The sequence below is a fragment of the Saccopteryx leptura genome, chromosome 6 (assembly GCF_036850995.1).
Source record: "Saccopteryx leptura isolate mSacLep1 chromosome 6, mSacLep1_pri_phased_curated, whole genome shotgun sequence".
Taxonomy (NCBI): domain Eukaryota; kingdom Metazoa; phylum Chordata; class Mammalia; order Chiroptera; family Emballonuridae; genus Saccopteryx; species Saccopteryx leptura.
Genome location: NC_089508.1, coordinates 91,866,558 through 91,893,563, shown reverse-complemented (window position 1 = coordinate 91,893,563; position 27,006 = coordinate 91,866,558). Strand labels below are relative to the sequence as shown.

At 44.1% G+C, this 27,006-nt stretch overlaps 1 long non-coding RNA gene and 1 gene segment (V, D, J or C); both read right to left on the bottom strand.

Moving 5' to 3' along the window:
• LOC136407917 (T-cell receptor alpha chain constant-like) overlaps positions 1-27,006 on the bottom strand; it is a 499,087-nt gene that overhangs the window by 55,046 nt on the left and 417,035 nt on the right.
• LOC136407920 (uncharacterized) lies at positions 15,445-20,614 on the bottom strand. The gene is made up of 3 exons (XR_010752030.1): positions 20,315-20,614; positions 18,513-18,709; positions 15,445-15,518 (listed from the first exon to the last, which is right to left on the bottom strand). It is a non-coding gene; the product is annotated as an uncharacterized lncRNA (long non-coding RNA).

Sequence of the window (27,006 nt, the reverse complement as noted above, 5' to 3'; positions counted from 1 at the left end):
AGCCTCAGTGATATAAATACAAATAACACACATTCTGATTGAAGGCACCGAGGTGTCCTCAGTGAGACCACCTCCCACTGTAAGGAAGGAAGGACTACATCCAGTCAGTATAACCACTTTGTAATATACCCTGTTTTAAAGGGACACAATTAAGCTACATCATGGTTCGTATTACCTACCAAGGGTGACCTGAAGTCTTGTTCCTGTTCCAAAGACGAGGTTCCTGGCACCGCCAGTGGTTACACAGTGAGATGCTCCCTAACAGAAACCTGTTACTTGAATTTCCATCTGGTCTCCCCCCTGCACTCCCTTACTCAAAGCTCTCTCCCCATGACCTCTTCTCAGATGGGCAGCTTGGGTGAGTCTTCAGGGATCCATTTCAATTGCCCAAACACTACAGTATTAACCTCTACAAGGGCAGCAGGGCTCTGGCCAGATACTTGCTTGGCTAACACTACCTGTTGGTGACCGTCTTTGACTTTCATTGAACATGAAGTGCTGGCTAGCTAATTAAGGCCAAGGAGTTTTCAAGTTCAACTCTGCAGACATTAGAATTAAGTTCTTTGTCCTTTCCCTTTCTGGGTCTTATATTAACATTAACGAATCTCTCTTGTCAATCTTGGTGAGTGATGGGGCTCAGAAATCAAATGATTAATAACGGTTATAATTTCAGGTTTCTAAGTCAGGCAGAGAAGTGGGCATGAAGACAGAAAAGGAGAAACAATCAAAGCTCTGTCTACTTCGCCATTTCCACTATTCCTATGAAAGTCATTGCCATTGCAAAGGTGCTGCTAACGAGTGGCTCCACATGTCTGTGTCCCAGTCCTAAGGAAATACTTTGATGGAGTCCAGAATTCCTAATAACAGTTTTATAGTCAAATACAGTCACAAAAGCCCCCAGGAGTTCTCTGAAACACAGACTGTACTATCTCTTTCCCTGCATGTCTCAAAACCTACTATGTGCTTGGGATGGTGCTGGCGACCAGAGTGGTACCAGAATTCATCAGCAGGGTTGAGAAATGCCCCCATGGGGGGACATTTAAATCTCTACTTCCCCAGCAGAAGCACTTACAGGGCTGGATGGTGAGCTGAGTCCCTCTCCCAAAGGTGAGCCGGAAAGTACCTCCTGCATTCACACCCTGGGTCAACCCTTTACATTAATCTGTCTGTCAGAGCCCCAGGCCCTAAACCTCTCAGAACCTCTCGGGACTCTTAAAGCCAGGAGTACCTGGGAGAGCTCACAGCCCTGACTGGGGCTGCCGGTCATTTCTGTCCTTCTCTCATCGTGTCATAAAAACTCAAAACACACACAACCAAGGCCAGGGGCCCAGAGATGAGCAGTGGGAGTGCCACCACACAGCTTCCAACTGCATCACTATTGACTTCTTCAGGACAGTGCTATGGCCACAAAACTCTGCTCCCTCATGTAGGGAAGATGGTAAGACAGGCTCTTAGTCACAAATATTTAAAGGGACATGAAAGATGCTATGGTTTGTATATCTGGAATCCAAAACAGGACAAGTCAAACCTCAGAGTGAAAGCCATAATAAGAAAACACATAGAGACCCCACTTTCCTTTCAGACTTACTGGGTCTCACTGCTAAACGCGTCCCGGTCCCAAAAGTCAGCTTGTTTCCACCGCCACTGTTCCCACTGCTGTCAGCAGCTTTACAGAAACTGGGCAGACACCTGTCACGAGTGTCACCTCCCCAACCTCTTTGCTCTGGCTTTCTCCTGACACTGATCCAGAAGTGCCCCAAGCCAGGCAGCGTGGATCTTCTCTTACACTTCTAAGTCACAACCTTTTTAAGTCACAATCTCTAAGCTCAAGAGTACAGACTAAGATTTCCATTTTATGAGTTGAGACACCCAAACAGCAAGTGGTGTGGTCCACAGAGACGACAATATTTACAAAAATTTTTTAAAGCCACACACACACAAAAATAAAGCTGTGGGTCACAATAGTTAGTGTGATGACGCTTTCAAAGGCAATACATGGAAATTCATAAGTGAATCACACTAGTAAACTGCTTGTGTTGCACCTGACATTTACTTTTCCTTTCTTTAGAATCAAATACTTCTAAACCAGACAGAGTTTTTAAAATATATAATGCAGCTTGAGCTGCGATTAGGGTGGGCCAGAATGTGTTTTATACTCACAAGGTTGGACTCTCAATATGGTTCCTGAGCCGAAGATCAGCTTGTTTCCATAATCCACACAGCATCAAACTCCTCTACAAAAACAGAGCATGTGGTTGTGGGCATGTGGGGGGTAGAGTGGGGGCGAGTGGCTGGGCCCTGGAAACAGAAGACTGTTCCACTTTGTAGTAAGGGCCTGCTGGTATGTGGCCAAGAAGCCAAGGACATTGTAATAAGTGCAGAAACTTCTAAATGTGAAAAGGTCGGTGGAATTTGGCTTGTGTGTTTGCTCTTTGTTTCTTGTACTGGGATAAATGCTACAACTTTTCTCTCAAAGGAATACACCAAAGGTTTAGCGTATCTTATCTTTCAGGACTTTTCTAGCCCTTTAGCTGGAATTTTCTTTTATCTCATTAATCCTAATCATACCCTGACCCTGGTCCAAACAATTCTATTCTGCTGTGATGTCCTCCAATTTCAAAACCCATAGCAACTACCCACCACTAAAAATTTCTGAAAATGCTGCTTAGAAATAAACTAATTTTAGCTGGTTTCCACATCTTTTCAAGTGTTTGGGGCTCTGAGTTGGTTTAGAGCCCCTCTGGGTAAAGCATTCTTACACTGAGTTGTTGTTAGTGGCACAGAGGAGACTGGCATTTTCCCTGTATTCTGTTTTCACCTGGGACAGTTTCCTACACACTTTCGGCTACTATGGCATCTGTGGCTGGCAGCAGACTGACATCACTGGGTCCCTAGATCCCACAGCTCAGGTTTGCTACCATCTTGCTTTGTAACTCCGCACACTCTGAGCTCCCTGTCCCTGACTCAGAGTGAGAAGAGTACCATTTTCCTATTTTATCCAGAGAGAGGAGAAAAAGACTTTGATGTCTAAGAGGACTTTATCCAGCCTAGCTGGGAGGTGCTTTATCACATAATTTTCACTATAAGAGACTGAGCCATCTAAAGCCTCAATAATCATGCCTTTAATTTCTAATGTGGAAAAAAGAAAAAAAAAAAGGGGGGGGGAACAATTCCTCTAGGTAAGACAGTGGTTAGACAGCTGGGAAACCCAGACCTGGACAGCTTCCATCCCTCCAGTCCTTGCTCTTTCAGTATGCTTTTCTTTCCATTTTGGGAGGTTGTCTTTGGTTACAAAGTGAATATATTCAAATTTTCCACAGCTTTTAATTTCAGGCGCAAGAAATTTATTTGCCCATGTTTTTCACATTATTTTGTGTGTATATATTCTATCTATCTATCTATCTATCTATCTATCTATCTATCTATCTATCTATCTATCTATCTACTATCATCTATCTGCCTATCTAGTCTCAGACAGTTATTTTTTACAGTTAATTCTGTGCCTTGTCCAAACTGTAATTTACTAAATGCAGATGTGCTGCTGCACTGATAAACTCCACTAAATACCTCCCCTCTCCACCTCCAGTTTTCCAAGTTTAAACCTTTCCCTTGGGATCAGTGATTAGCTTCCCATTAAGTAAGCCAGCCTCACCCAGAACATCGGCTCTTAGCACCTTTTCAAATACCTTTGCCTTCTGCAAAGAGAGACACACATGGACTAGTTTTGGTAAAATTATACTGCCTGGCATTCTGCCTGCCTGCCTCCCTGGATCTTCTGGCTTGCTTGTCTCCTTGAAAGCCTATGTTTCTACCATTTCTTCCAAACGCTTGCAGTATTCAAAGTTAAACTCATCATACATGATATAAATCAAGATGCAGTCATTCTGTCTGAATTCTCTGCACATGTCACATTAGCACATAATGGCAGCAGCGAAAACAGGATTGTGAGTCATATTTTCTAGTTTTGAACTCAACATTAAAGATTGGAGTTTGCCCGGAAAAACTCAGATATTTGGCTAACCCCCATCTCTACTAGCTATGAGAAAGGACAGATGGAAACTCTCCTTTCTAAGCCTGCATGCTCTAGTATGATGCCCAGAATTTTGTACAGGCAACCTGCAAATTAAAGAACTGATTTCCCGATCAAGGATGAAGTACTTACTGGGCACAACGGTAAGTCTGGTTCCAGTCTCGAAGGTTAATTTTTGGTTTCCATAGTTAGACACACAGTGTTCTAAGTCATTGCAAAAACCATTGCTCCACATTCTCCAAACTCTACCCCCAGGTCCCCTACCCCTTGTTTGCTGTGGCCCCCTCCTCACAATGCCTCTACAATATCAAAGCCACCAGTGACCCCCGTCATGTCATTTCCTGTGGAACAACTGAGAGAAATGGAGATAAAAGACTATAATTAGGAGAGGCTTGACAGGTGAGATCTGTTTTGATATTTCTGCCAAATTCTTCTTCAGAGAGAACAAAAATCCTCTTTCTCTCTCCAGGTGTTGTTAGAATTCTCTCGGGTCTAAACACAGGCACGAGTCTGGAGTCCCCTGTGGTATTTCTCATCCTTTTACACCATCCCACATTTTATTTTTCCCTGAAGTCCCTCCTCTCCCTTTTCTCTCTTTCTGGCCCATTTTCTCTCAGTTGTCCCTCCATTGTCTGCTCTGGTGATCTTTGCCACAAAGGGTCAAATATCTCTGGTCAGTGCAGATGTGAAGGGTGAGCTAGGGGACAGCCACGTGGACATTTTGTCCTCCTCCTCCCAGGGATTTTCAGGCTGGGAAATAAAAACCTGTCATGGTGTCAATCATTCTAAGGCTGGGTAGGAGGGCCTCTTTGCTATATTCCAGATAAATTTATACTTAGAAGCAGAGAAACAGAGTAGCAAACTTTTGATGATTCTTTCTGGAGTTTAAAGGGTTTGCTTAACACAATGGTGATGGAAAATTTTCTTTGACTTACTTGGAATGACTGTCAAAGTTGTTCCTCTCCCAAAATAGAACTTCTGGATACCCGTGTTACACTGTGATAGGAAGCTCAACAAAAACCAGGCAGAAGAGAGAGCCACGCTTACACCTGGGCCCCACCCGACCGATAGACAGGCAGATGGACTGTCTTTTCTGTGCCGGCGCAGGAGCAAGGGCATTCACGGAAAGAAACTCGAGGGCTTACAGCAGCTGAGACTCTGAGTGGCCGAAGGGACAGTCTCCTGAGAGGGGATTAAAGGGAGGGCTAACCTACCTCTTGTGCTGCTCGCTGTCTAATTAAAGGTGGGGGTACATTTGTTTTATTCCTGGGCATTAAAAAAATTCTTTTCTTTTAAGATTTAATTTCTCTCCTGATGATCATATGATTCTGAAGTGCATTTTAATTAGGTCTTTATTACTTCTTTTCACTCTGGGAGGGACTTTATTTCTTTGTGAAATATCTGGAATAATCCATTTTCTCCAGATTAACCCAGTATCAGGCTCTGATCACCTTGCTTCTGTCCAACCTGCCTTATTTCCTTAACAGCCCCGGTAGGCTCCCATTCCACCCTTCTCCTTGTCCCCCATATGCAGTGAGAATGTGTGTGTGTGTGGGGAGCACAGGTTGGTGACTTGTTTTTCAAATTGCTACTTTCAAGTCACGAGCTCTCTATGCTACCTTTTAAGGATTAAACTTACATTTGCCATTCTTTGACTTCCTTTTCTCATCAAAGTTATAATATCTTGATCCCTCAGCTTCATGCCCTCAACCACATGCTACCTGAACAGCCACGGGAACCCCATGCATGTGGCTATTAGGCCCCCCACATTTCACAGGCAAAGTCACGGGGAAACTTACTTGGAATGACTGATAAGCTTGTCCCCTGCCCAAACGTCAATTTGTCGGCAGAAGACTGCCACACAGCCACCCAACCCTTTGCAATAACTGACAGGTGACGCTTAGAGATCTTAGACTCCAAGTCCTTCTTGATGCCACTTCAAAAGCTCCTCAGCTAGCTATGGGATGGGATCTGTGGGTGGAGCCACAGTCAGGCCAGGTTCTCTCGGGGATGATATGAATGAACCTTGCTGGTAGTGTGTACTTCTCCACCTTGGTGTCATTACAGTTTTTGACATGCGGCAGGGTTTAAAAGCATTGGTGAGCTCTCTTGTCTCCTCCTCCCTTCTCTACTATTTCCCCATCCATACAACATCCCAATCTGCATCTCATTTCCACCTCCAGCCCTCGCTTGGTGACACCAGGTCCTCAGGCACCGTTGATCCACCTTCTCCGAGAGAGCATACGTTCACTGGCATGCTGTGATTAAAGAACTGGAAATGCCAGGCTCTCAGAGGCTGAGATCTGGGCTCTCTCTTCCTTATTTCTGGTCAATATGTTGTTCTCATTTGTCTGGCTAATGAAGTGATGACCTTTCTAAATGGATGCGTTTTGCTGAAATGACAACCGCCAGAAAGCTAAGAACAACAGCAGATTTCAGAGACCCCTCTGGCAGATTTCAGTCAAAGGGATCCCAGGCTCAGAAGTCAACTTCTCAGCTTTGGCTCCCACATTACTGATTTTGGATAAACCCAACAAAATGAAGGCAAGATTGCTACAAACTGCTCCCTGCTCATTAGAACCAGGCTTTCCTTAGAGGCGTCTTGCACATTCAAGATGATCGTAACAACCCAGCATTCAGCCTTATCGCAGCACCCCACATTCTAGCCCCACACCCACCTGGTGTGCACTAATGCTGCCGCTCAGTGGAGCAGATAGCCAGTCAGACCACCACTCCACACACAAGATAGGGATCAGGCTGCCGGCCTGACTGACTCTGCCTGTACAAAGGCAGGGACGGACTCTCTTCCCTGGGACATGGGGGTGGGGAGCACTACCCCCGGTGGGGAACCTAGGAAGACAGAGTGCCTCACTCACAATCGGAGCGATGGCACTTCTCTGGCTACCCACCTACCCATCTCAGTCTAATCAAGCTGCCGTGAAAGATGCATTCTTGCTGTTTAACTCCCCACCTCCTTCCTGCCTCTCATTTCTTTCATTTATCATTTCTGAGCACCAGCGGGCCTCCAGACTCTTCTTGATCTATTTCCTTCTGACTCCATTAGAATCCCTGCAAGGGAGCCAGAAGGCCTAAAATGTGAAAAGACATGAGGGGACGCTGTGAGTCTGGGTCTTTCTGGCTGGCGTGGCTTCACGGTTAACTGCGTCCCCTTTCAAATATCAGCATCTCAGAGCTGTCACGCTTCTCCCTGCAGCAGGGCATTTTACAACGACTGACAGGAGGAGCTTTGTGAATCTTAAAAAAAGTCAGAGTTTCTCTCTCTTCCCAGCACAGTGCAGCCACCAACACAGCAAAGCCAAATCTTTCTATCTGCTCTAATTATTAGCAAGGATACAGATCACCTTGAGGAAAAAGGTATTAAGCCTTGTATGTGAAAATCTTTGGAGTGAATTGTAATCTCTTGTCTGATGGTTTCAGAGCTTGAAATGAACACAGTATGTACATTTCTTTCCATCGTCCCCCACCCCCCTTTTGTACTTCTGCATCCATAGATGCAGTAGGAGACACGCAGGGAACACAGAGGGATTTGAAATAGGACCTCTGATCCCCACTCAGTTCTCATTTTTTTTCTCTCTGCTTTTATTCAAAACCCATTGAACTGAATGCCACTTACCTATCATCCCAATTCTGCTCTCAATGACCACTTTCCACTGTGTGTACCAGTGGTGATGGTCTAAGCTGAGCCAAAAAGAATTTAATATTGATGTAATGAAGAACTTTCTGATAGAAAACGATACTAAATGTCAGGATGGGTTACTCAGGGGAGTTGGTTGTAAGGGGGACCTTCTATCTCCAAAGCTAGTCATCATCTCCAGAGAAGGCTCTTAAAAGCTTCTAAGATTCTTTTCTATCTTTCCAGGGTCAAGGTCAGCTTTACTTAACAGCAGGAGGATAGACCTAATGGCCCATGGTCCCTAAGGAAATTATTAATATTGAGTTACAGAAGGGACAGGAACTTGGAGGCCAGTAGTTAACCTCAAGCAAGATCTGGTTCCCGGGCAACACACATTTCTTTCAGACCTGACACCGGGGGGGGGGGGGGCAGAATTCTGGAATTTCTCATATGCTGCTGGGTCCTGTTACACTTACTTGGATGGACAGTCAAGATGGTCCCCTGTCCAAATGTCACCTTTCCATAGCCAGTGCCACCAGTATTAACACTGTACTGGAGGCCTTTACAAAAACCCCAGGGGATCGCTGAGGCTCACAGTCATCTTTCTCTTTACTTCCAGGAAGAAGCTCGCTAAAATGGACCTGGATTTGTGATGCTGAGTTTCTTCCCACTGACGGTCAGAGGACCGTTTCCACACCTGGCCCTGGGACACTGACCTGCTGTCCCCCCCGCCCCCCCCCCCCCCCCACCGCCTGCATTCCCTCTCCTCTTCCTCTGGTTTCTATCCTGAGGCTTACTGATTTCTCATGTTCAGCATCTCTCTTTCTAAAGGTCTCATTTCCATTTTATAGCATCATTTTCAGGACAATTTCTCTGATCAGTTTTCAAGACATGTCCTCCCCTCCCTTCGAGGTATCACACATTTCAGATGACAAGGCCTTGGTTACAAGAAGACAGGAGGAGAGTGTTCTGCTTTTTGGAGGCTGACTAGAATTAGATGAGGTTTAGGGTCCAGCCTCATGAAACACTGTCTCCCAGCTTCCCTCATGCCCCAGCATAAGGAATGAATGGATGGCCACATTTGATTCAGTCTTTTTTGAGTGGCTTTTCTGTCAGTTTTGAACTTGGTGAAATGTTCGTTGTATTCCACAGATAGTTTACACGTACGATTTGTTATGGTGATGAACTATCCTGGGCTGTTCTAGTCTTAGCAAAGAAAAACCCTTGTCTTGGGTAACCTCTCAGTCTCCAGTCTCAGGAGAGGTGTCCTGACCTCACAGAGCAACCACAGTGCTGGAGTTAAGTGAGGCTTCTGTTAGAGGCAGGCTCCTGCATATTTACTGGGTGGGGGTTGCTAAAAATTTCATTCTTTGACTGAACACAGCTTCCATTGCTGATAGTTAAAACCATAGGAAGCCTGGGGTCTCTTAGGCTGATGCCACAAAAGGTGTAAGAAGCAAAGCTGAGGCAGTCTCATTATTGGCACAATGGTGATCAAACTTTTCCCCGAAAGAATATGGAAAACAAATATTTATCTCTTTAATCGCATTGAACTTTTAAACTCTTCAACTGTCTTAACTGAATTTGTGCTAGTTTCTCTAGTCAGTTCTTCAAGCAACCACTTATCAGCAAAGGGCCAAAGCTTCAGCTTGCTTATCAACATGAAAAGAGTGAGAGAAAAGGCTATTACTTAGCAACAAAGACATGTCTATCTGCTTTAAGCACAGCAGTCAGGGATTCAAATGACTCTTCCCATCTCTTCCTGATTTTACAACATCACAGTTTAAAGAGCTCTCATACCCTACTCCAGCTGCCACAACAGCAGGACTTGAGCAAACTCAGATGCCTGCCCTCAGCAGAAGCCCTCCACAAGCCGATCCGTGGCAATGATCTGTGTGTTCTGCTGATTGGGGGAAAACAGAGTTTGATCATGGGTCTCTTGTTCTCCAGCCTTGCCGTGTAGCCCCTGTATATAAAGCCCATTGCATGGGAAGTCTGGCGTACACTTACTATACAGTGCTCTGGAAGAATGTTTGCCCTGCACAAGTATTTCCGTTGCATGCTAAGGTTGTCAAACTCCCTGGTGACTTGACCCCACTTTAAAGTGTAGAGGCCAACCAAGTGCTGTGAGGGGCTCCCAGCTTCTCTGTGCATTGTGGTGCGTTTCTAGCAAGCCACCAAAGATAAAACCCCCTGCAGAGTCTCCAGCCTCGGCTGCTCACCCTCTGAAAAGTGATGCCCTCGAGTCGCCAGGACGTTATAAGAATTCCCTTGAAGCTTTAATTAGATAGAACCTCAGAGACTGCTGAATGCCTGGGATTTAACAGTGTCGTGCACTATTCATTGTTTCTATTGTTGCAGAGGTGTGCTGGTTTTGCCCCCTGCTGAGCAAGGCACTTCTGTGCACGATAACTTCATGGCTAACCACTGCGTGTCCTCCAGGCAGGGCCTATCCCAGAACATGCCAAGCCATCTGCTACCAGGCTGCGTTAACTCCTTCAACCCAACCTGCCCTGCATCACCCCTGAGCCACTCTTCAAGAGCTCTGACTGGGCTGTGCTTTGTAACTCGCTATTCCCAGTGCTACATCCTCCACTAATCACGGAAAGCAGATTTAAAGACGTAAAATGCTGAGACCAGGGCACTCAGCTCACGTCCAAAGTAGACTGGGTTCTTTCAGCAGGAGTTCCTCATTTCTACTTCATGCAAATTGTATGTCAAGTCAGTCTTCCAGCATTAGTTTGGAAGCACCACTCTCAGCAACCCACCAGAAACACCAATTGTCAAGAAGTGCCAGTAGCAATTTTATAGCATTTTAAATTTTCCAAGTACTTATATTATTACCATTATGGAAAGGTGAATGTATATTTGAAGGCAAGAGTGTTCTGCTCTATTCTCATGACTCAGATGACAAAAGAATATTTCCCCTTTCTGTTCTTGAACTAAGTGGAGGCTCAATCAATGATTTTGGTAACCGAGGGAAATGTGAGGTTAAAAGCACTGCCTGAGTTAACCAGGCAGCTCTGCCCACAGAGGCCTCAGTTACTCGAATGGCATTGAGAACAGTTCCTTTAAGAGAGCTAACATGAAGGGAAAAGAAGAAAAGAAAATCTGTCCGTAGAATTTCCAGCACTCATTAATAAAATCGCAGGGGCCCATTATTTTAGAGATAAATTTAGGGGGAGTTTTAGTATCTGCATCAGGCAGATTTATATTTGGCCTCCTGAATTTGCATAGTCACAATATGCCAATTTCCTCTCTATCTTTTTGGCAGATATTTCCTGGCTTTAGCTAAATCCCTCTAGATCCTGTATTCAATTTTTCTCCCTATACCAATAATCTTGTTTAAGATGGATGATAGGGATGTTTTTGGCTGAAAGCAATTTAGTCTTTTTACAATGGAGCTTTAATCTCTCTGATGGAGACCAAGTCTTTCCAACAAAAGCATTAGATTTGGAAACTAACCTGGCTGTTTTTTTTTTTTTTGGGGGGGGGGGGTCAGTTAATAACGTAAATTAGAAGAAAGAAGTGCTTTGAATTCCCTTCACTCCCACCTGGTTAGTCCCTTCAAACTTACTTGGATTCACAGTTAAGAGAGTTCCTTTCCCAAATGTCAGTTTATAGCCGCTGCCTCCACTATTTGCACAGTCAGGAAGGACTTTACAAAAACAGGACCAAGAGCTGCTCTTTACCCAAGGGCCCTGGGGGTCGATCTGGTCTTGATCTGCAACCCTGCACTAAACTCAGGTTATCTGATAACAAGCTTTCAAGGCTGCTGCTGCAGGAGCTGGGTGTCCAGCAGGCAGCGAAGCCCTGATAAATATACATGTCATTTACTTAAAAATTTTTATTGTTTTTCTTCTCTTTATTGTCTAAGCTGCCACCATAGTTTCAGTAACCTATCTCTTTTCCTTCTTCCCTCATCGTCTACCCCTGGCTGGCACTCCCACCATTTCTACTTTATTGTACTTTGGGGCCGTTTTTCTGCTTTTTATTGTAATTGCTCACACCAACTCACTAGATTCTGGTTGATTGGAAACTGACTGCAAAAGGGGAGCAACACGAGGGAGCTTTCCCAGGGACATGTTCAAAGGGAGAAGCTGGAGGGCCTCTGACTTGCCTGGTCTGCTTCCCTGTGATGGACGGGGCAGAGCGAGCCCTGCCTCCCAGGGAGCTACAGGACAAGGCCTAAAGAGGAAGAGGCTAGAGGGAGCCCATATAGCTTCACCCTTTCGTACTCACAGGGACTGATGGTCAGCCTGGTTCCTTGTCCGAATACTAGCTTCTGGCCGGTACTCCCTGCATTACACCGCTGCAGACAGCTTTACACAAACCTCCAAGGCCCTCTCTCCCCCTTGAGGAGGACCCCTGATCTGCGCTTCTAGTGCCCCAGCTGCTGTGGAGAGTGGCCTGAATCTCACAAGCCAGGTAGGTTTAGGACAGTGTTTCTTTAGTGCTTCCTATTTTCTTCTTGACAAAGTCTCCTTTAGTCTCCTTTGTAGATGTACCAGATTTCTGATCCCTTTGCCAGCCAAATACTTAACATCTTTATTCCACTGCACAGAATTCTAACATTTTTAAAAATCTTTCTTTCGGTCTTTTCAGAGCTCCCTTTAAACACAGCTGGAGTAAAAGAACCTTTAAAGTTAGAATACACCAGGTCTCCTGAGTGAAGGCTTAGTCCTTACAATTTCTGGTTTGAATCCCAGGGCCTGCTCATCTGCAACCTACTCCCTCAAGCTAACACAGGAGAGGTTCGATGGCAAGGCAGAAAGTCCACGGGAACCCTGCCCTGTGAGGCCTTCTTGTCCCTGAACATTTACTTGGATTTGTTTCTGTGCTCATTCTGGTCCCCCCAACCAGGACATTGCCAGCACCTGTCACCCACAGGGAGCCCTCCTCCGGATCATTTCTCGGTAAAACCATTCAGGTGCCCTTTCTTTGGAAAACAGACACAGTTTCTTTCCTCTGCTCAGGGAAATTTGATTAAAGAACAATTTCCAATTTTGTAAAGTGAAGAGGATTAGAGGAAATCTGTTTGCCTCCGTTCCTCTCCTTCCTCTCCCCACCTCTGCTCCAATAGTTTAAAACTATTTATAGAAACATCCCCTTTAGGATTAGAGAAATGTGGCAAGTTTCTCATCACTTCATCTTTTTTTCTTGATATCTATTTACTGCAGTTATATATTTACAATTTCAATTTATATGTCATTTCCATTTGCAGGAGCTACTAATGCACTTTTCTGTTACTTCCAGACCACTGCGTGTAATGATAGACCCTATTGAAGTACACCAAATCACAAAGCGTTTTTAAGGCTGCATGTTGACATTTCTGTCTTCCTAAGACAGGACCAGGGTGAACAAGTTATTATTACCCTTCCAGGCAAGCCTAAGGTAGGGGCAGTCTAGCCAACTGAGTAACCGGACTTGTGGGATTGACGTGCTTATGTCCGAGTAACTCCTAAGCATTGCTCCATGGGACTAATTTGGATTTCCTTTTTAATCTAGTTTCAAAATGTCATTTTCCCATCTCTTTTGCTCTTTGAATCTCTCTGACAGGCAAAGCTTAAAGTAAATCTCATGGATGTTTTTTGAATCTCCACCAATATTTCATCTCTGTACACATGACAAATAAAGGAACCAAAAGAAGGATGAATATAACACCTTCGGGAGAGAATTTATAACAGTTCTCTGGGAGATATGAAATTTATAAATAAAAAGGGAATGACATATGCTTTTCCTGATTATCATTTCGAGTATCTAGAGGATTCTAAATATCCAGCCCAATCTGGAAACATAGCAGCTAATCCATCTACTCTTTAGACTCTAGTTAACAACTGAACACATCGGTCAGCATGGAAATGCTTAAAAAAAAAAGCTATTCTTAGGTTATTCGTCTGACCAGGTTGTGGTGCAGTTGATAGGGGGTCAACCTGGCACACTGAAGACCCAGGTTTGAAACCCCGACGTTTCCGGTTTGAGCATGGGGTCACCAGCTTGAGCGTAGGGTTACTGGCTTGAGTGTGGGATTATAGACATGACCCTATGGTCACTGCCTTGAGCCCTAAGGTCACTGGTTTGAGCCCAAGGTTGCCGGCTTGAGCAAGGGGTCACTGGCTCAGCTGAAGCTTCCTGGTCAAGGCACATATGAGAAAGCAATCAATGAACAACTAAAGTGCCTTGGCCATGAGTTGATACTTCTCATCTCTCTCCCTGTCTGTCTGTCCCAGTGTGTCCCCCCCTGCTCAAAAGAAAAAAAAATCTTAGGCTGTTTTAGGCATAAAGGACTTTGGGAGGTCACCTGGAGATAACATAACACTTATTATACTCAGGAAGACCTCCTGATTCTAGCTTTTTGAATATAGATAATAACTTGACTGTGAAAATAAACGGTTTACTTTGAGATACCTATTGGGTAGTTGGTATCTCAGAAATTCATGACCTTCTTATTTTGCATGTTTGCTTTTAATCTTACCCTTTCCCTGAATATCAAGCTTGCTATCAATGTCAGCACCAGAAAATCTTACCCCTGCTAACTTGGCTCCAAGATTTTGAGTGTTTTGAGGATTAAGCAATTTTTTTCTTAATTGGACTGACATGGAGGCCTTGGGAAGACAAGATAGATAAGATGAGAGTGGTTGTTTAGTAGTTTACATCAGTAGGCTACATCTCACTGTCTCCTTTTGGAGCCGGGGCATTGCATATCTCCTGCCATTATTGTGTACTTTAGTCTAGTCTGTCCTTTTTCCCCTCCTCTACCTTTTCTTTATAAATGCTTTCTGTCCCTATACACTAAAACTTCCATTCAAATTCTATTTGTCCGACATGCATCTCTAACAACAACAAAAACAAGTTTACATTTCCAAGTGCTTGAAGGGGTCGAAGAACCAGTCTTAAAGAGACTCCAGTCAGAGGCTGCCCTTAGTATTATTTCACCAGAAAGACACATGGCATCAAACTCCCAAAGATACCAATAACTGGCTGAGTAACTCAGTGATCTTACACTGAAATTCTAAGAGTGGTGGCTTAAGCTACAAAACTTAACTTTAAAGTGATCTTCTTTAAAACATACCTGGTCTAACACTCAGAATTGTTCCTTTTCCGAATGTCAGCTTATTATTGGTTCCGGTATTACACAATGATATGAGACTCTACAAAAACCCAGTTGCCTAAACTTCCGCTTGCTATCTAACAAAATGTTCATGCAAAACCAGCTCCTTATAATGAGGGTCTGGAGGCACAGTTTATGGACCACCGGGGGCCTCCTTTTCCTTTGCACTATTGTCACTTCACTGGAAGTATGCTGACCTCCCCTCTCACAGCACCCCAGTTTTGGTGAAGCAGGAGTAGGAATTGACTCCCCTTTTAATGGAGGAAGAAAATAGAGGCTTGGAGAGATTTTCATCTAGTCTTATGGAAAATCCATCAATTATAATAAGAAATTAAGCTTTCTAACAGTCTGACTCCTTAGTTCAATGCTGCATCTGAGGGGAAACAGCAGTGTCCTGCATGAGGTAGGTACACATCAGTCATTTTTTTGGTATGGGAGCCCATCAGTGGACTTCTGTGGTTTGGACTTTGGTTATAAAACAGAATGGAAAATTTAGGAATCAGGGTTCCAGAGAGATATTTGTAAGCTTTAGATAATCAAACTTACGTGGGTTTACTGTTAGTTTCGTTCCCTTTCCAAAGGAGAGTTTTTCAGATCCGCTCTGAGTTACACCCCCACACGCTGCTTTACAAATACTGTGAAGACCCTTCCACCAGGTGGGGAGCCACAGTTCCTGCCTTCCCAGGAGGAAGCACAAAGCCAGAAACACAATGTTGTGTGATGATACAATTGCATGGTTATTCCTGAAAAAAGAGAGGAACTTGGGAAACATTTAATCAATGTTTACTCACTAGCCAGTTAGATTGTTGCCTTTAATTATTAGTTCATTAATTAACCAACCTCGCTGTTTGGCACTAGCAGTTAATTTAAAATAGCTCAGACTTTGGGGTCAGCTCAAGTTCCTTAACTTGCTGGACCTCAGTTTCCCTCTCTGCCATGTGGGGAGAGTGATCACTGCTCAATGATGTTGTAAGGATTAGGATGAGAGCACACTTCTTTAGGAATGATTTTAGCAACTTTAGAGACCAAACCATCAGTGATTCACCCCACCCCCAACATAATCCCTCCACTAATACACACTTAAGTCTGGAATTCGAGTGCTAAGAATTAAAAATTCCAGGTCCCCTTTCTTTCTGCATTAACTTGGAAAAGTTACTCAACCTCCCTGTGTTTCTACACAAATATAGGAAGTTTTCTTCTATCAAATGAGGATGACAACAGAACCTAATCCACAGAACTAGTATATGAGTTGAATATGATGATGGGTAGGAAGCAGGCAGCACATTGTTTAACATAGAGTAAACAATTCATAAATCATTTCCCTCCCAAGAATACAAACCCATTGTCCACATTCCTCTCTTCACACGACCTAAAAATCTCTAAGTCGCTGGGTCCTTCTCTTCCTCTAACTGATAAACCAGGGAGAATTTGAGGGTAACAGAAGAATCAGCAAGCAGTTAGGTGAGTGGGCTAAGTGAGTTTGTGAGAATTTAGTGAAAGCTGTATTCAGCTGGGTAGTGCACCTTCACAATTGGACATTCTGGTGGAGAGGGCATCTTTCAGCCAGGCAGGACTTGAATATTATCAGAAATGGACCAAGAGGCCACATTACCATTAATTGGAGTATAAAAGACCTCAAATCACATGCATAAAGGGGGTTCAATACTCTCCTCCACTTACCAGGATTCACTGTGAGCTGAGTTCCCTTTCCAAATGTGACCTTAGAACCAGTTTGCTGAACACTGTGTTGAGGGGCTTTGCAAAAACCTATGGTGTCAATTTAACAAACCCAGCTTTTTAAAAGCTTCCTAATAACCAAAATTTTTCTTCAATCTCCAAACACTGGAGACAAGAGAAGTGCTGATGTTTTTCTTTCCAGTCGCCCAAAACTTCAAAGCTGAGAGGCATGTCCAGAGATGTGATTGCCACTTTAAGACACCAGCAGGCTCAGCAAACCGATTCTGTATACATATTTTGTGGTCCAAAGCAATTGCACAGCTGATGCAATCTATCATAGAATATGAACTCCCACTGGGAGAGAAATTAGCTCTGCAGAATTTATAGGTAGTGTTTGATGGTCATAGTCATTGTCTGAAGACAAGATCAGCATTTTCATTTTGGCTTTTTCCATCCCTGTCTCAGTCTGCAGATAGCTGCCTCTTTCCCGTCAAGTTCTCTATTGTCCCTACTTCAGCTAGATTTTTCTCCCCAACAGGCATGCAATATTTTTCATCTCCCGTTAGAACTCCGGGGTTCTGTTTTGAGCTCACCAAGTTTTGGTTAGAGAATGCTTAGGGTGCGAATAAAGCTGCCATGGCCAAGGACCACGATGTTTTCTCTCCTTTGGGTCTGGCTTGGTCAGAGCTATCAGTGGTCTTGGCTTTGCCCAGGACCACCAGGCTCAGATGTGTGGCCTTTAGCAAGTCCATAAGCCTTTCTGAATTTCACTGCCCCCATTTACAAAATTAAAGAGGTGAGTTAGGGTCTTTAAAGACTTTATGAGCTGATAGTGTTTGATTTGATTCTTTGGATCTAAAAATGCTGTGCAAATGTTTTTTCCCCCAGGATGCCTAGTTCTTCTTTCCACTTCCTAAATAGAATAAAACAAATAAGCACACAAAAGAAAAGCAGATCTCTACTTATTACACAGGGAAATAGAGTTTTCTAAGCCTACTGTCTGCCTTCACATTCGGTCCTTTTAGAAATTTAAAGTCAGAATTTTGGAACCAAAATCCTCAGGGAGAAGTGGTTTTTTTTTTTTTTTTTTTCGTTTAGATAATTAAAAACAAAACAAAACACCAAATAAACAGACACCTTTAGTTTAAAGCTTTTAGTTTAAAGCTAGTACTTACTAAATTTTACTCTTACTTGTGTCCCGGTTCCAAATGTAAACTTCCTATTTCCTTCCTTCCCACAGGAGCTGACGTCTTTACATAAACTACAGACTCTTGCTTACCCACAGGAAAGGTGGTTTGATTTTTATAGCCTTTTCCCGCCAGATAAGGTATCATCATCCAAGTAAGAGTTTTAGCTCCCTGATGGCCAGATGTTAGATATGGAGGGTCTTTGCTAACAGGACATCTGAATGGAGGTACTCACCCAGGCTTACAATTAACTGAGTCCCCTTCCCAAAGATGGGTTTCTTAGTGCCCTTCACACAGTGCCTGGGCCCTTTACTAAAAGTCACTCCTAGGGCTGAGCTGCAACTTCCTCTTCTCAGACCTCAGTCTGTCTCTAGTGTGATTAAAGGTACAATAAGGGGCCATCTTCGTGAGCAAGGTCATTTAAGGTGCCCCCTCTACTAATACAGCTTAAGGCTCAGGCTCTGAGGAGAGAGGGCAGACCATGTCAGGGTCCTTGGTTTCACAGGCAGCTGAGACCGCAGACCCTGAAGACCTACAGGCTGTTTCTTGTTGTCCACCTTGTACAGATCTATAAGAACCGAAATGCCTGGGGGTTCCCGCTAGTTCTGGCCTACAGCAGTGAAGGAGACCCCTGTGGACATCAAGCATACGAGAGATGCCAGGCCCCTTTTATTCATCATTGGAAAGACAAAAAATGTCATTTTGCCTATGTTGACTGCTGGGAGCCTAATTTCAGAAAAGTATAATTCTTGAAAAATTTCCCTCCAGTTTTACTGATCAGCTCAAGAAAATTTAACATTGGGAAGATAAATCTGCTCTACAAAATAATTAAATAAATGCTAAAGCCAATCACAAAATAACATTTTTGATTACCTGGTATTTTTGATTATCCTTGGCTTGTGCACATCTTTTTTCCCCTGAAGCTAAGCTTCCTACTCAGGGCCACAGTTCCCTGGGTCTGTGTCTCAAAGGCAAATCTGTTCCTGTGCATCCAGGCTCTGGTCCACCAACGAAACCCCTCCTCCCTTAGGGTGATGGTCACATCTCCTCAGAAACTGGTCAGATGGTCCCTGGGAAAAGCCACAGGTACTTAATAAATATTTGTTAAACTGAAGGTACTAAACAGTCATCTTTTGTCTCTATTCCTTAGGGAACACTTGAATACCTCTCTGACAATTTTCAGATGAGAAAAAATTAATTCTGCCAAGTATTACTTGCTGAATTTCATGATTCCTCTAGTCTAGGCTCCAAATGTTAGTTTTGTATTAACCCAGTTCCCACAGGAGTGAACACCTTTACAAAAACCAGATGAGCCAGCATGGCTGAAAGGGATGTGGCATCAACTCTGTTCTCTTTCCTCACTGGGCTGAGACATTTCTCTGTCCCCTACAGGTGCCCTCTTTCTTGGGAAAGGTCTGCCTTCCTTCTGTCTTTTAGAGCAGAAATAGTATGGGGGCAGAGAAGATTTCAGGATGAAGATGATAAATAAGATATCAAAGCTATTACACTATGCAGAGCCACCTTCATTTTCTTTCTTTCTTTTTTTTTTTCTTTTTTCTTTTTGGCTAAATTAATGTTTTTACCAAAGGCTGTTTTCAGCACTTTCTCTCTCCTAGATGCAATAATCAATGAATTCCAAAGTGGCATCTGGACATGAACATTCAGGCTCTGATGAGTCACACGTATTGAATCAAGAAATTATGCTACCCCACCAATGAAGAATCATGTTTTGTTTTTCCCTCTTCTGAGCAGTGAGGAATTCAAGCAACATGCACAGAGAAATGTAAACTAATAATACTCTCAGATGGTATCTGTAGCTTTATACATTAGTATCCTAGAATGCATGACCTGAAGGGGACTTTGCAACTGCCAGGGCCAATACCCTATTTTGAAGATGAAGAAGCTGAAGTCCTGAGGTGTAAATTTGCTCACGTTCATGTAGGTAGGTAGAGGCAGAACTGGAGCTAGAACTTAGGACACCGGAGTCCTAGTCCTGTTTTTTGCTGTTACCATCACCTGACTCAGGAAAACAGGGACCTTGCCTGGTTAGTCCCCATTCCTAGAGGGTCTGCTGACCAACCCAAGTATGATAACCTCTGTTATACAGTGGGCATGCCATTCAAGGAAGGTGTTTGGTGTTGGTGTGTAGTTTATGATTTTAGAGAGAGATATAGAGCATCTTAATTTTTAACATTTTATTTCTTAAGCTGCAGGCAACAGCAATTGATAGAGAGAGAAATGGCTCATCAGATCTCAGGAAAGACAAAGGAAGGATAGAGATTTTAAAATGTGACTTCTACCAAGAGGATAATCCAACAGAGAGTTGGCTCTGATTATTCTTTCTCTGCAGGACTCATTATGGGAATGACATCTAGAGCAGGGATGGTAAATGCAAAACGGTGTGGTGTTACCTGCTGCCCCTGCTCCCATGGCAGACGTTGCTAACAGATACATCATTCTTTTCCTCTGAGTCTAGATGAGGCCTCACAATCCTTTTTAACAATGTGCTCCAGAGAGCTGCAACCAACTGCTAGCCCTTAGTAATTGAGATATAACCTGTTTGTGCTCCCTGCTCTGAGGGATACTTGAAGAGAAAACGCTATAGAAGGCTTGATAAATCTGGTAGCAAGTCAAGCGAGGTCCCACACAGCCCCATCACGAAAGATATCACTGACCTTGATGGACCAAGACTCTTCTTTCCATAGGCTCTCTAGAGGTGACAACAACACCACCACGGAGTATGTTGTCTTCTTCACAGTTTTCCTTCAGACGTTGGCTTTGTAGAGGACATTGGACAGCAAACTGTGGCAGGGTTCCTCATTCTCATTCTTGCAAGATCTTTCCCCCTCGAACAGCGGTCCTGAGGATAGAATACGACTGCGAGATCTCTATCCGTTCCTGGCATGCTTCCTGTTATCTGTCAGCCCCAGTCTGTCCTGGGGTCTTGGAATGGAACGTGGCACAGGAAGAAAGTGATGCAGAAATCCTTTCTCTAGACTACTCACTCCCACTACTGCACATTCAGATGTTTTTAAGCTTTTCCTTTTCAATCACGTTTCTATTCTTTTATGAAAAAGAGAAGTACACTTGACCATATCCATCCAAAGAAATTTCCTTATGTACTTTGCTATTGCATTAAGCGTTTTGTTGACAGGAAAATGTCCACCAATCTTTTTAAGGTGCTGTCTCATATTCTTAAAAACAGTCCTCTTTGAGTGACTGGGGAGAATGGGCTCTTTGGGTCAATCGTGAAATAGGTGCTAGTCTCAAGGTTGAAGGGGGAATGAGAACAGAAGCAGCAGCTTTGACTTAAGCAGTGAACAAAGAATATTTTTCTCCTCTGACCTATTTTCTGTCAACCATCCAGTATGACTTACTTATGGAGATGGGCTAATTAGAGCAGTAGAGGGCGCTGCAAGGTCAGAAACAAAGTTGCTCACCTCAGAGGAAACTGGAAGCTAAGTCCCTTTTATGAGTGATAATAGTGTTCAAGAGCCAAGCTGTGGAGCAAGAGTAGCCTTGTTTACAAAATCCCTTGGACCCTATCAAGTTCAAAGACCCCCTCTTGAGTGGTGGTTTTTGGCTACTGAAAGGGACTCCAAGGCACTGACTACCTTTGGGAGCTACTCAGGCTGCAGATATCAGTAGGTTTAAAGGCGATGGGGTAGAGAAATTCAAGGGAAATTGGTCTGTAATAGGTCATTTAATCTTGAGTCTTTCTTATCCCAAAACTTTGGGGCCACTCAGTTCCACACATGGTCTCTCATGAACAAGCCTGTGCAACTTTTGGAAGAGAAGACAGTGGGCTAGAAGGCACACTTCTCTGGCTCCCAGAGCTCTTAGGGATTTGGAAGAGCTGGCTCAGGTCTTAGTGGAGCACAGAGTCCCCTGACATGCTTGCAACATTGACAGTAAATTAAAGATGTGATTCACTTTTTTGTGTGCCATTGATCAACATGTCTTTTGCCAGATCTCACAACTTTACTTTCCAGATTTACTCAGCCTCTTTTCTCTGAACATCTTTGATGAGAATAAAGCTCTTGTGAACTAAATTCATCAGTCTATTCAATAAAGAACAATGGCAACAACAATGCCTAACATTTCTACATCATTTCCTGGGCGCACTGCATGTGTTATTTCATTTAATTTTCCAACAGTCTTGTTAAAAAGCTATTATAATCATTATCTCCATTTTATAGATGGAGAAATGGAGGCTTAGAAGAATTAGGTCATGCAGGATGCTACACAGAAAGTAAATGCTGGAGCTGATATGAGCACAGGCAGTCTAGCTTGCAAACCCAACATTTTTTTAAAATGAAAAAAAAAATGGTATTTTTTTAATTTATTCATTTTTAGAGAGAGAGGAGAGAGAGAAGGGGGAAGGAGTAGGAAGCATCAACTCCCATATGTGCCTTGACCAGGCAAGCCTGGGGTTTTGAACCGGCAACCTCAGCGTTCCAGGTCGACGCTTTATCCACTGCGCCACCACAGGTCAGGCAAAAAAATGGTATTTTTAATTTTTCCATCTTTATCGAAATATAATTGACACATAACAAGATGGAAGTTTCATGTTTGTTACATGTTGATTTGATGCACTTATATATTGCAAATGATTATTTGCATAGCATTAGCTGACACCTGTCATGTCACATAATCACCATTTCTTCTTTGTGATGAGAACACTTAAGATTTCCTCTCTTAGCAACTTTCAAGTATATAATATAGTATTAACTATAATTGCCATGCTGTACATTAGATCCCCAGAACTTGTTAGTCACATCACTGGAAGTTTGTACCCTTTCCCCGGAACCTCCTCATTACTCCATATCTGCCGCCCCAGTCCCTGGCAGCCAGCAATCTACTCTCTGCTTCTATGACAGAGCCTCACTCTTAGCCATGATTCTGGCTACTGTTCTGAGGGATGCCCTTCCTGAGAGGTTGCCTTTCAAGGTGTGTTGGGAGGACATGATGGTGGGGATGGTCATGATTCTGCTGCCTCAAAGAGGTCTCAGTGTCTGAATCTTCCGAGTGGATCACTAGGGGGTGGGTGTGTTCTTTGTGAGGGTGTTTGGAGCCCTGTTCTCTGTAATTGGGTATAGTCAGAGGTAACTGAGGTGGGGCAGTCAGAAGAGGAATAGCAGTTTAATTTGAAAACTGTCACCCAGATTAGGAGGGAACACTCAGCTTTCTTATAAGTATCAAGACTGGGCAATGTCTTTAGAGCAGGGACAGGCACCAGGATCTTGGGTGAGGACTGGTAGAGCCCATGAATGTCAGACCTGGGAACTCTGAAATGGCTTTTGCCAGCAGGAGGCTGAGTCCCTGTGGAGACGACCTGTAGGAGGCAGTGCAGGCCTTGAGCAGCAGCAGCTTCAGTGGGCCGGCCCCTGTGGGGCTGGGGATGTTTGTGGTGGGACTTCAGCTGCCCGGTGTTCACTTTTGGTGTTCTCCATGTCGAGGGTGGGCAGGTGAAATACCAGATGCCTGGTGAAATTTGAATTTCAGATAAACAGTGACTACTTATTTTTTAAGTGTAAATATGTCCCAAATATGACTAATAATTTTTGTTGTTCATTTAAAATGCAAACTTAACTGGGTGTCATGCATTTCTATTTGCTAAATCTGGCAACCTTCTCCTTGTCAATGGTGAGTTTCTAAGTGAACAGAATTACAGTCCTTTGTTCCACAAATACTTATTGTCAATTATGTGACAGATGAAATTCTAGAGGCTGGGAATACAGTGGTACCTTGAGATAAGAACAGACCAACATACGAATTTTTTAAGATACAAGCTGCAATTCAGTCCGTATTTTTGTTCGAGGTCCGAGCGAAATTTTGGGATACGAGTTGTGATTCAGGAAGCTGCCGCTGGTTGGCGCGTTGGCGCACGGGTCCAGTATCAGCAGTTTGATATACGAGTTGACTGATTTACAAGCTCGGTCATAGAACAAATTAAATTCGTATCTCAAGGTACCACTGTATATCAAGAAAATCAACAAGGTTTTTGCCCTCATGGAGCTCATGTTATGTTACCTGTGTGTTGAGGTGGGGGCTGAGATGGAAGAAGCAAATAACAAATGTGTACAAATCCAATGATTTCAAATGGGTGGGTTGGTGACTAATTTGCTTGGAGTGGCCAGGGAGAGCCTCTTTGAGCTGAGATTTGTGAAAACTCAGACCAGAGTTTCAGGCAGCTAGAAAAGTGAGGCAGACACAAGAGCAGAAGGAAGGCCACAGTCGTTGAGGGGAGTGGGCACTGGGGACACAACGATGACAACCCCTCTCTTTTCCCACCACAGGCACTCAGGTGGCAAGGGAAATCCGAGTCATACGTGGGGACATGCTCTGCTCCATCTGAAGCCAGGGAGCTCCCCTGGGTGTGTCAGGCATCTTAATATTCAATAGATATGTTAAGACACCCCTAAAGGCCAGGCTGGGAGGGAGGAGAGGACGTGTCCGCAGCTGGGCAGGAGACTCGGGAAAGGAGGTCCAGCTGGCACTGTCTGATTCACATTTTATAAAGACTTGGCAAAGATATTGTTTAGAGATAGAAACAGAAGCAAGGGGCCCAGTCAGTGGTCCTGACAAAGGACTACGGTGTTTGAGAGATGAGAGAAGTGGGTGGACTGTAGATACATTTCGTGGTGGAAAGGACAGGACTTACGGATGAATTGGGGGAAAGGGAATCAAAGGAATCCCTAGAACTACTCCTAGAAACACTCCCAGCTTTGGAGGAATGAGTCAGTCAATCTTCTATTTTTCAGGATTGTGCTCCCCAACTGTTGTGATGCCCTGGCTTTTGCAGAAAACATTTACATGACACGTGTGGGGGAGCTGGTTGCAGGGACTTCAGCTGCCCCCGTGGTGCCACTGGCCACACAGAGCACTCTCTTAGTGAGCTTGTAACCCAACCACTCTTGGAAGTTTACCCATCAGGAAGCTCAGCTTTGGGGGAGAATTTTTCAGCTATAGCCAAGTGGGTATTGCAGAGGGCCTACAGAGAGAAGTGCAGGAAGCCCTCTCAGGGGCAGGGTACTTCTCAAGAAACAGAAATAAAAGATAACTAGAATTCAGGGCTAATACAGATTTTAAAATTGACCTGGTTCAAATCTCTTACCCCTGTCTTTTCAAAGAGGAATAAGGGACTCCTATAAGGAATTCATTCAATTATTGCATTTATTGAGTGCTGGCAACTGTGCTGGGTGCCGTGTGACAGTGTTACCATGGTCACAGTGTGATCATGGACTGGTACCTCAGCCCATGGCCTGAAGATATGAAAATGGGGGGCAGGCCACTTTTATGGCAATTCGATATTTAAAAATGTGATTGTTGGACTTTCAGTTTCTATTTCTATCTTTTTTATAAAAAAGCAATTTATTTTCATTATGTTTTTACCAAAATACTAATTCCAGATAGATTAAGGACCAAGACAATAATAACAAACTGGCTGGAGCATTTGCTTCAGAGTAATTCAGTCATGTGACTGTCAGGGCTGCCTGTCTCCTCTCGTTTCCCTGCCATCTCCTTCCTGTCAGAATGGTCTCAGAGGTCGCAGGGCCCCAGTTCTCTGTTCTCTGCTCTGCTCTGAAGAGACAATGATCTGGACCGTGGGCTTTAGCCTTTTGCTCTTCTGTAAGTGCACTCACAGGCCGATGCTCCTCTTGTTCTGCCGTCTCATTGCCCTTCCTTTGACTTTCCAGGGCTTGGTGTCTCTCTCGCTCACACTGCTTTTCTGGTTATTCTCTGCTTTTGACCTTTATCTCTGTGTCCTCTCTGGCCTCTGCGCACTGAGTTCCCTCTGGGTGGGCTTGTACTGGACCCAGTGGCTGGGGTGCAGCACTTCACTATTTCCTCTTTTCTTTTCTTCACAGACAAGGGCATGCTATGTATCAAAATGACCCAGACTTCCCTGAACCAGACTGTGGAAAGTGGCAGTAAGGTGATACTGTTCTGTAGTTATGACACAACATACTGAAATCCAGATTTATACTGGTACCGAATGAGGCCAGATCATTCCTTTCAGTTTATCCTTTACAGAGATAATAGGGCGGTTCTTGACGCGAACTTCACTCAGGGACGGTTTTCCGTGCTGCACAGTTTGAGCTACAAAACCTTCCACCTGGTGATCTCCCCAGTGAAGACTGAAGACAGTGCCACTTACTACTGTGCCGAGACCACAATAATGCAGGTGCCTAGGAAGTCTGCGCACAAACCCCTGGGCACAGCTTGACAGAACTATCTTTCAGGGAAGCTCATGTCTTCAGACATAGCATTCTTCTTCCTAGTTAGTCTGTGCTCCAGCCTGGCCTTTAGGGGTGTCTTAACATGTCTATTGAATATTAAGATGCCTGTCACACCCAGGGGAGCTCCCTGGCTTCAGATGGAGCAGAGCATGTCCCCACGACTGACTCGGAGTTCCCTTGCCACCTGAGTGCCTGTGGTGGGAAAAGAGAGGGGTTGTCCTCGTTGTGTCCCCAGTGCCCAGGTCATGTCTGATAAAGAGTGGGCTCACTCAGTGTGCTGCGTGTGCTGTGAAGGGATCAGCGTGATGCAGGTGAAGGGCCAGTCTAAGCAGAGCCCATTGGAAGTGTCTTTATTTTAGTCTCCATCATTGTGAATTGCTCTATTTTCTTTCTAAGAATCAAACTGAACATAAATTTATCCACTTAAACACATTTTCCCCAATTTGCTTTTTTCTCTTTGTCTTCTTATTTCTCCTGGATGGTTTTTGACACCTCCATTTCATTTGGAAGACATTTTTCTTTCACCGAAGAGCATTGAGATATTCCCAGAAAGCTGTCTGTGCATCCCAGAGTGCCAGGTTCAAGCTCCCTGAGTTTGGTGTCTCCAGGGCAGAGAATTACCTCCTGGGGAAATCAACTATGTGATGTCAAAACAGATGCACCCTCAGCCTGGGAATCAATGCCCCCCCTCCCCTGTTCCACTGAATTCTCTGCGATATGACAACGTTAGAGTTATATGTAATCTTAGAGATAGTAGAAGTGTCAGACATTATTTTATAAGAAATACACTGAATCCCAGAGAGATGAAGGACATTCTCAAGGTCAGGTAGCTTGGGTAATGACAGAGCCAGGGTGCTGTGCAGTCTTTCTAGGGCTCTCTCTTGCAGCTACATCCTGGGAGGCTTTGCCAGTAGGTGGTTTGGGCGGCAGTTTATCTGGGCTTTAAAACAGACAGGTGAAGAGCAGTCACTGTTAGAGGAAGGAAGAGAACTGGAGGAGGGAGCCAAAGGCCCTGGGCAAGTGATTCAGCCTCTAAGGTTTCTGTTCTTCTACCTACTGAGTGTCCTGGAGAGTCCCTTAGGGCAGTTGTATCACAGCCCCCAGACCAGAAGGCAGCCACAGCT